General features: G+C 46.6%; 1 protein-coding gene across 1 annotated transcript in view; it reads left to right on the top strand.

Moving 5' to 3' along the window:
- The first annotated feature begins 304 nt into the window (after positions 1–304).
- Positions 305–10,707, top strand: part of SMPD3 (sphingomyelin phosphodiesterase 3) — a 134,151-nt gene continuing 123,748 nt past the window's right edge. Inside the window, exon 1 of the mRNA XM_081200830.1 lies at positions 305–492. The gene's annotated coding sequence lies outside the window, so the exon portion shown is untranslated. The remainder of the gene's footprint in view (positions 493–10,707) is intronic.

The raw sequence follows: 10,707 nt of genomic DNA, 5'->3' as shown, positions 1-10,707 counted from the left end.
GGAATAACTCCTGGCAGGCAAGCACTACAAATCCCAGGACCCCCTGCTGCAGAGGAGCGTGCGAGAGAGCGATCCGCCGCAGAGGTGGCTGGGAGATGTAGTCCAAACCTTCCTCTTAGACTCCCGCTTGGGAGAAATAGTTTCCTCCTTTGGCTGGCGTCACTCGTGTGTGTGTATGTGTGTTTTGGGGAAGAAAGAGGGGGTGGAATTGGAACGATCGCTTCAGCATCAATCAGCCAGGCGGCGCATCCAATGGGAGAAGCCGGGGGCGGAGTTGGGCGGGGATGAAGGATGGAGCCTGCGGTGGCCACGGCGGCGGCGGCGGCTGGTGCAAGAGAAGCGACGCGCATGGGTAGGCTGTGTGTGGAGCTGTTCAGCGCAAAGGTGCTGAGCCTCGCTCGCGCTTAAGGAGGCTCCGCCGGCTGCTGCTGCTGCTGCTCCCTTGGCTGGCGGCATGGGACTGGGATCCGGCTTCCTCCACTGCCACGCACAGTAAGCGATTGCACCTATGCAAATATATATGAATGTTTGTATGCGGATTTGAGAAAGGGAGCGACCCAAAAGGATCTCGCTTTTCGCGTGGCTGCTCTGCTTGCCCGCCTTCCTGCTGTTGTGCGCGGGTGTGGAGTTCCAGCGTGGGGAAGGCGATCTGGAGTAAGGAAAAGGGGAACGTGGTCCACGCTGCTGCCCCTCCCCAAGCGCCTGCCTCTGCTGTTCCGGAAGGGTGTATGTATTCATATCCTTTGTGTGTTTGCTTAAGCCTCGGCGCGCACGGACACTCCTTGCGTCCAGAAGGCGCTGCGAACAAGCGAACAGATCGCGGCTTTATTCCTTTTTATGCACTGAGGCGGGGTCACTCGAGTGGTGGCGAGACTGAGGATGCCCCCACCTCAATTATTATTTTTTTAAAAAGAATAACTTGAGGGGGGCTCTGAGTCGGTCCACAAGTCCCTGCAGGCACGTCTGCGGGGAGATAGTACTATGCGGGGTGAAGCGTGGAGTAGAGTCACTACTACAGCCATAAGTAGGAGGCGGTGGGCAGCCCAGATTGCAAAATGGTTCCCTTGCATCGTACAGTCCCTCTCACCAACCTGCCTCCCCCACCCCTCAAATCTCCCCCAAAATCTACGGTTAATTTTCTTCCACAGATTAATATTTTCTCATTCAGCACTGTTTGACTGAGGTAGGTGGGTGGAGAGAAAGCTAAGCTGGGTTGGGCGTTGATCCCTCGGAGCAGAGAGGCGGTGGGGGAAATCCAGCGTGGCTGTGCTTATGGCCGAACGGCAGACCTGCCCTCTCCTTTGTGATTTGGTTTTCCCTTTTCTTTCTTTTTTGCTGCTGTCTGTTGCACACCAGTGGTTCACGCCACAGATTTCTGTGCCTAGCGACAGGGCTGGCTGTGAATACTGAGCAATGCCATATGCCACCAAGCCAGGAACATTGCCTCTGTGCTGATATCGCACCCCTCTCCCGGGCTCTCAGTTCTGGTGCCCAGATCAACCCTTTGTCCCACACCGGGTGGGTTGTGCTGCTCGCAGTTCTGGTGCTGGGTGGATTATTGTCGCTTTACGGTTTTCTCAGTCGCCAAGGAATAAAAAGAGGTCAGCAGCACAGCAGGGGGAACTCGGCGAAGTGCTTATCTGGGCGTGGAAAACGAGAGACAGAGAGATTGAAGTTTAATCAAGGAGCAGCATGCTTTCCATGCCAATGAATCATGGGGCCACGCAAATACCTCCTATGATTTGCCTTTGGCTGTGGGGGGAAAGAGATGCAAAACTAGCAGAGAAGCCCTGCCTAATCCAGGAGGGAGCCAAACGCAAACCAATTAGCTCTCTGCCATATGGCTTTGTCTTTCTTGCAGCCTACCTCTGGACTGTTCTATCCAGGATGCCCATCTGACAGATAATCTGCAGCATGCAGTGCACTGGAAGTCAAAAGTACTCAGAATATCTGTTGATAAAATGATCAGAATAAAATGTGTATCACAACAATAACCAGCCAGGACCCAGAACAAAGGTGGTTTATTTCAGGATAAGCTGGTGGGTGTGTATCTGTATCTGTGTGTGTGTGTGTCTTTTAATAATGTCAGCCATTTTTATTTGATTTGATTGTTGCATGAATGGTTCTGTTTGCCATTTTCTTTCTTTTTCTTTTTTTTAAAAAAGCAAAGCTCTGTGCTTCTTTTGTTGGTGTGTTTGCCCATTTGGCTCTCTTGTGCAGGCTTCTCTGCCTGAAAGGCTTTCCTGGCGAGATTTTGTGCATGCCCCCCCTTTTCTTTCTCGGATCCTGCAGGAACAGAGTCAAGAAGATTTCATATCCAGCTGGGCATTTTTGCATCTGGCAGCTGACGTGTGTTCAGAGTGTGCCAATGTATCTTGGTCAAGAAGAAAGGCTTGCAGATCATTGAAGGAACACAGAAAGGGGAGGTCCCTTTGGGATTGGTGTCGTGTCCTTTATGTTTCCAAATACTCTTTGTGATTCTTGGGATTATATCATTCAAAGTAGCTTACTGAATCCGGTCCTTCTTTATATACCTTAACTGCCTTGTTCTACCCATGATTACTGTGGTTGGGTTCACCACCACCCCGCCCCTTCTTTCATGCTTCTAGGTGGAGTGGAGAGTCTTGGCTCACTGTAGTAGCATAACACTTAAGAGTATAACTGTGAATGCAGAACTGGGGGGGGGAGTGATAATCAGTCCAGGTTAAATAAACCCACATAAAGGGCTGTGAACTTGATTGTGTGCTTAAGATGCCAATACCAATGTTCAGATGTTGGGGGGGGGGCACCACCATGTGTAGTAAAATGCCTGCTGTATAAAAGGATAATTGGCTAACTAGGTATAGCATAGTGTCAATAAATGGAACATTCCTAGCCTCTGAGTCAGGCATAGGCAAACTCGGCCCTCCAGATGTTTTGAGACTACAACTCCCATCATCCCTATCTAACAGGACCAGTGGTCAGGAATGATAGGAGTTGTAGTCCCAAAACACCTGGAGGGTGAGTTTGCCTATGTCTGCTTAGTTGTCTCCAACTAAGTTCTACTCAAAGTAGACCTACTGGAATTGATGTACCTAAATTTGTCACGTCCATTAATTTCAGTGTGTCTGCTCTGAGTAGACCTCAGTTGGAGACAACCACCTGCCTTTTTGACCCCTTTCAACAGAATGAATAAGTGTTTCCCCTCAATGCATCCATTTTAGAGAGTGGGATTAATCAATATATAGAGCATGATACTCTTAATCTCAAGGTCGTGAGTTTGAGCCCCATGTTGGGCAAAAGATTCCTGCATTGCAAGGGGTTGGACTAGATGACGCTAATGGTTCCCCTTCCAACTCTACAATTCTATGATTATTGTTTTATACTGTCTGAGTGGCCACCGTTGTACCTGTGGGTTCATTATAAGGAGTAGCTTAGGAATTCAGCCATGTAGTTATTGAAAGTAAGAAATCAGCCTCCAGATCTGTCACTGTTTTAACACTTTACAGGAAGCAGGTATATAGTTCTTATGCTGTGCACAGAAGCATAGGAAGCTGCCTTATACTGAATCAGATCTTTGGCTCATCTAGCTCAGTAATGCCTACACTGACTGGCAGCAGCTCTCTGGGGTTTCAAACAGGGAAGTCTGTCCCACTCCAACCTAAAGATGACAAAAAATTGAACCTAGGACTGTCTGCATGCAAAGCAGATGCTGTACTACAGAGCCACAGCCCTCACTGTATAGAAAATAGAGTCAGCTGAGAGATAAAACAGAAGAGTATATCTCCCATGTGGTACTGGGCATTACTGTTTCATGCTACCCAGCCTTTCTCAAACTGTGGGTTCCCAGATGTTGTTGAACTACAACTCCCATCACCCCTAGCTAGCAAGGCCAGAGCTCAGGGATGATGGGAGTTGTAGTCCAACAACATCTGGGGACCCACAGGTTGAGAACCACTGCTTGAAACGGAAGGGGGGTGTCAGTTGTACAAATGCCATACACACATTAAATGCACTATTCACGTCTAAAATTATCATGTCAAGGAGAAGGTTCTAGGCTTGTACTTTTTGACCATATCTTAATTAAGAGGTAATGTTTTTTAAGGGAAGATGTTTCAAACACGAGTTACGCCCCCCTCCCCCGCCCCCACATACTGCAGTGGTACATCCCGGCAATAGGTACACCCCACAAGGGTTCTGCTCATCTGGTCCAGCTCTTAGAACCACTTTCCCAATGTGTCTAATGGAGTGCTTGCTGCGCCCACAACAGCAGCTCCCAAAATACTAGAGAGGAGGGACATGGCGCCTTTCAGGTGTCAATGGACCTCAGCTCTCACCAGTCCCAGCTAACATGGCCAGGGATTAATGGGAAACTGGGAGTCCAATAACATATTGAAAGCCACAAGTTCCTTACTCCTGCACTAAAGGGACATCTATTGGCACATATCACCACTGTCACTGGCCCCCTGGTTGCATCCATGATGGACGTATGTGGGGGGGGGGGGATACACGGCACATTTATGTTGTATGCATGCATGTTGAGGGAGGGGTGCTCCCATATCAGGGCTGGCCCAGCACATTTTGCCGTTGAGCCAAAATGGAAAGTGCTGCCTTTCCCACCTTGATACTGACTCTTCCCCGGCCCCTGATGCAAGCTCCTCTTTTGCTTCCACCCCAACTGCCGAGAAAAAGGGGAGAAAAAGAGGGCCTGAAAAAGAGGCTGGGGGTGTGCGCCAGTGGCAGTGGGGGTGGACAGAGACAGAGGAGGATGTGAGAGGGGAGTAGGAGGCAGTGGAGGAGGCAGGCAGTGAGCAGCTTGCTCTTGGGGGACCCAGATCTGCCTCCCCTCTCAGTGGTCCTGAGCCTGCCGCCCTGAGGAATTGCTTCTGCATTCCTCATGGATGGCTTGCCCCTTTCCCATATTGTTGAATACGGGAGTGAAGAACACCCAAATAATTTCCAAGTCTGAGCCTTGTGAACCCAGGCTCCGTCAAGACCTGCACTTGATCCCTGTTTAGGCAGTAGGGCGGTTCATAAAAACTTTTTTAAAAATGGTTGCTCCAAAGGTCTTATCTCACTATACTAGGGATTATATAGCTATATCTGAAATTTCATGCATATCAGTTAATATCTTGACCCTCCTCCACAAAAATAGCTGTTTACTTGGCCGTTTTCCTATGTCATGAAGGCTGAAATTTCAATTCAGTGGAGCAGGGTCAAGATATTAACTGATATGCATGAAATTTCAGATATAACGATATAATCCCTAGTGTAGTAAGACCAGACCTTTGGAGAAGGCATTTTCAAAAAATAGTTTTTTATGAACCGCCCTATTAGGCAGTGATTTTAGATATGCCTGCAACAGCATGCTACAAAAGGCAAAGTTGTTGCTTTCCATAGCTGTCGCCTCAGTTAAACTCCTTTCCCCTGGCGTATACCCTGCCCAAGAGACATAGCTGAAAGGCAGCTTGCTGCTCTCTCTTTTTGCACTCAAGGGATCCTTCCTTATCGCCTTAGACCTCGCTCAAGGAATTCTCCTTTGTAGGTTTGTTGTGGCTTCAGCAGTTTGGCAGCTGGGTCAGGGCTAACCACTTTGCCCCTCCTGTTACTGACTTAACAAATCCCGGTCTCCCAAGTAACCTAACCCAGCAAGGAACAATAACAGATATAAACCTTTGTTTTTGTTTAAGCAAGCTTACTGCACCCAGACTTGTAAATGTGGTATGTTATTTTAATACACCATTTTGTTTTATGATGCGTATGCTAAAAACTGCTGGTTTTATTTATATTTTGGATTTTTTAAGATCGTTTTTAACATCTGATTTCATCAGTAGTTAAAGAATAAAACAAAATAAAATGCAAGCACAAAGCCTGCAGCTTGCACAGAAAGTCACATGCAACATTACCTGCCTAAAATTGTGGCTGTGTGCTCAGTGCAATGTCCCTCTCCTCTGCACCCCAGCTACAGTTCTCAGGGCTCACTAGAGAGAAAGAATGTCTATTAAAGCAGGATGTTTTGGAACCCAGTTCCATGTTGCTAAAGAGGCAGATCTGAAGAGCTTAAGGCCACTCGTTTGCCCTTGCAGGCATCTGTTTCTGCCAACTGAGGAGGACGCTTCATGCATCTGATGATGTAGACCAGCCTTTCGTAAACTTGGGTCCCCAGATGTTCTTGAACTACAGCTCCCATTATCCACAAACACTGGCCATGCTGGCTAGGAATGATGGGAACTGTAGTCCAACAGCATCTAGGGACCCAAGGTTGAGAAAGGCTAATGTAGACTCTAGTCCACAAAAGCTTTGCCTGTAGGTCTCCAAATCAGTTTGCAAATTCTTTTTTTTAAAAAAGTCATCATGAAAATTCATCAGCGTTGCAGTCCATTCCCCCGCCCCCAAATATGTATGTTTGTATGTTATTGTCATCAATATATCCATTTTTAGGCTCACTTTACTGGAGTGTATCCATTTTTGTACATCTAACTGGGCTGGAGAACTGCATTGCAATATCTAGGAAAGTGCTAATTTCAAAGGATGCATTTCCATTTGCGTATTATTATTTTTAGTGCAAATTAGTTTGATTCACATTTAATTCCAATTTGAATCAAATTTCGCTCCCATCCCTATACCAGATTCACTGAATTTTTTTTTTTGTAGCAGACTGATTTGAGAACCCCTCTGAAAACCATGACTGCATTTTGCATAGAATTCAACATCCTCTGTGCGAGAGATGGTGGGTGCTCTGATCTTTTTGTTTTCTGCTTTCATTTTATTAGAAGGTCTGTCTCCAATCTTATTTTTAGCTTCACAATTTTTGCCACTCGGCTATCATATTCCCAGGACCTCAGCAGCCCAATAGATGAACAAGTATTTCCTTTCAGTGTTTACAACTGAATGCTTCCCTTGTTGCGCTAAAATACAGGACAACTACATGACAAGGGAATGTCGCTGAAGCACTTTCCGTGCTAACCTGATTGAACAAGGAAAACAGAATCATACTGTTGCCCAAGGCAGGAGACACATTAAAAAGAAACTTCGGGCTGTGATTCTAGACACACTTGCTAGGGAATAGGGTCATTCAGACTGGAGAGCCATGCAGACATGGAACATTTGCCCAACAGCCACTCCGTGTGATAATGAGTTCATATGGGTGGCAGCCTAATAGGCTTGATCTTCAGCATTATTTTATAGATTTCACTGATCTGTTAGACAACGTATTGTGTGTGTGTGTGTGTGTGTGTGTGTACGGACCTATATCTTCTCACACCAGTTTTGCAAAAGAAATCCTGCAAACACCCTCCTTTTGCAAACTTTCTCCTTTATATCTCAATGTTCTGGGGAAATGATCAGCTGATATAGCAAAGACAACTCTGGCTACGTGGTTACTTGGGAGTAAGTCCCACTGAATTAAATAAGGTTTACTTTGGAGTAGAGATGCACAGGATCGAAGTGCTGGTATCACATTTTATACAGTAGAGGTTTGATTCCAGGGAGAACTACGATTCTTGTTATCTGTTTGCCTGTCTATCATCTGCCTGTCTGTCCATCTGCCTGTCTATCAATATTCTTCAGGGTGTCTTTTAACCAACTGATTAATCAATCCAGTGAGATTGCAATGTGCATTTCTAGGAATCATGGGCAGCTGAGCAAGGCATAACGCAGTGAGTTCCCTGGTGGAAAATGACTTTGCCTCACCATGCACCTCTGCAGGAAAGGGGCCAGAGACTAGGGGAAGGTGTTTAAGGAATGCAGTGCAAAATACTGGGAGGCTACCCATATGGACTAGAACCTTACAACCTGACAATTATTTCATTATCTGTTCATTTACTTACGGAGTTACTTATATTCATAGCCTGCCTTATAAACATTTGTTATCTGGGCAGCCTACAGAATGAATATAAGATTATAAATACAGCCCACCCACAACTTGCATGGGAATGAGGTTCCAGTGATAGTGTGCATATCTTGGAACATGATCTACCTTACCTTCTGGAGGAGGCACGCCAAACAAGTCTTACCCCACAAGCAAGGCAGCTCTCTGGGCTCTTGTCAGGAGACATTGCAGGGCCATCTGAGTTCCTGCAAAATCTCTCAAGAGCCTTCAGAGCCTGTGCAAGAGCCTCCCAGAGCAAGGCGGAGAGCTTAAAAGTGCCTTCCGTGCTGGGAAAGCCCTGTGCAAAAATAGCTTTTAAACTCTCCGCCTTCCATGCATCAGATCTGTGTGGTTTCAACTGGCTGATCTTCAGCCATGCAAAGTTGAAATTGCACATGTCAAACATGTGGGAGTTGCGAGTCTACTGCACAGCCAGAGCCGGCCTGCCCATGAGGCGGGGTGAAGTGTGTGCCTCAGGCGGCAGAAGTTCAAGAGGTGGCACTTTGCCTGCCCCACTTCCTCCGCCAAGAGCGAGCCGTTCTAGCACAGGGGCGGCAGGGCCAGAGGCAGTGATTCCCATTTCTCCTCAGGTGCTGAAACAGGGTGGGCTGCCTCTGTGTACAGCCACAATACAACAATTGGAATCAGAATGCAGCAGAGGGCAGCAGAAAATAAAAACTAGGCTGAAACAAATTTACTAGTTCACAACAGATTTCAAAGGCGAAGGCAAATTTTAAGAGGCATGCAGATTTTTAAAAATGTATTTGTGGTTCGAGGACCCGACCCCCGTGTGGTGAAATAAAGACACAAGGACACGAGATATATGGTTAATGGGCAAGAAAAGGCCACAACTTTATTGGTTACAGCAATGGAAAAGGTATTGGCTTAGGCATTGGATGATGGGTTATTCAACCAGTAGGTGGAGCCTGTCGATGCTGATCCGACTCTAGGCTCACCCCCGTTGTCACCGAGGGTCGTGCCAAGGCCTCCCGCCAAGCAGGCATCGGACGGATACACGACCCCCAGATTCCTTTAACGGAATACCCCTAAAAAATTGAAGGCATAGGCGATGGCCACACCTAGCACTTCGACACACCACAACACATTATTCCAATGCCTAACCTACCCGCCAATACCGCAAAAAAGTTGTGACGATTGCTACGAGGTAGGCGAAAAAACCAAATAGCCTAGTGCCAAGTGGAAAAATTCCTACCAGGCCCCCCAAGTAACCAGGGCGACCAACCTAAGGTCCATAGCAAGGCCAAAAAACCTAAGCCCTGACTAAAAGGGAGTGGAGGGTGGGTGACTTCCCGCAGAGGCGACGACGGAGAATGAGGCCGGGAAGAGGCTGTCGCTGCAGCAAAAAGCTGCTGAACACGCCCCCTCAGCGGCACCTGGTTGGGTGGTCCACGGAGGGGGCGTGAGCGCCAGCCAGGTGAGCTGGAGGCAGGGGGCTACGCCCCCTGCCAGGCGGGGCTCGGGCTCCCGACCACAACCCCTCCCCTCTCTTTCAGGGAGGAGAGTCTTTATCTCACATCAAGTTGACAACAAGATAGACACTAGGTTATTCTCTCACAATCCAGTTGCCACCACGGACACCTGCAAAAAAAGGAAGAGAAAGGTTCAGAAATTGATAGATCCTAAAGAGAGATCTTTATCAGATACTGATGTGAAAATTCAGAACATAGGGGGGTTGGACTAGATGACCCTTGGGGTACCTTCCATAATTCTATGATTCTATAAGCAGAGTAGTTCTTTGATTTCCTATGTTCCTAAGTGAGGTCCTAGAATAAGAGATGTTGGGAAATGCTATTGTACATTCATTAGGGAAGATTGCCCAAAGCAAGGCGGACAGAGTCGTATTTGATTTACTCTAGCCCTCCATGAGGACTGTCATTTTACTCTCAAAAAAGAAAAGAAAAAAGCACCCATGTGAGGGGCTGGTTTTATAATTTAAGGTCTTGTGGCAACATCTATCCAATCTGCTTGCTAAACAAATGCTTTGTTAATATGAAGCAGTAAACAGAAGGCCTTTCATACCCCTAAATCTACTACAGCAATAACAGTGACTTAAAAAGTATGGCTTTTAAGTCCAAACACTGGCAAACCGGAGTTATAATTTAAATGTAAGTAATTCCTGAGAGGGATATTTTTGCAAAATCAAATACAAAACAGGGTAAGGTACTGCAGAGACAGCTTCTAATTCTTCTTTCAATGAGTTACCATTACACTGCCAGGGTGCCATCTCAATGAAAAATGAAAATTAGAAGCTGCTCATGTTTCAAAGAGGTTTGTGGTGGTCTTGGGATTTTGCAGAGGCTGAAATGGACAGGTTCATTCATTTCAGTGGGCCTGCTCAGAGTATAACTTAGTTGGATACATGCAAGCCATATATTGAACAGAATTAGCTTTGGAGTTATACATACTGTATTGTTCTTATAATTTCATATATAACCTGCACCATTTGTCCTTGATAGCTCATTGCGCTTGGGCGATCTCAGAATGTATGCAACAAATTTGCATTATCTGCTGTTCATTTCCAGGTTTAAAATTGATTTTCTGCATAGAGTTTGTTTAGCTTTGTAGGTATCAAATTGTGTCTCCCTAATTGATACATTTAATGAAGTTAGACCGTATTTGTAGATGTGAGGGGAGGAAATGCCCTCTCCACTGTTTACCTATGTAGATCAGGCAGTGAAAAGTTGTTCTCAGCATGCACAGAGTTGTGTGGAGATGGTCTTGCAGCGTTTTAGGTGAACTTAAGCAGAAGTCCCACCAGGCTGTTTCTGGGGCTACAAGACTTCCCTTGTGGAAACGGGGGGGGGGGGGGGGCGGCGGAGGAGATCAGTTTAGAGATG

Source organism: Podarcis bocagei (genome assembly GCF_964188305.1).
Source record: "Podarcis bocagei genome assembly, chromosome: 7".
Taxonomy (NCBI): domain Eukaryota; kingdom Metazoa; phylum Chordata; class Lepidosauria; order Squamata; family Lacertidae; genus Podarcis; species Podarcis bocagei.
The sequence above is the reverse complement of the archived record's forward strand: the minus strand, read 5'-3'. Positions and strand labels throughout refer to the sequence as shown.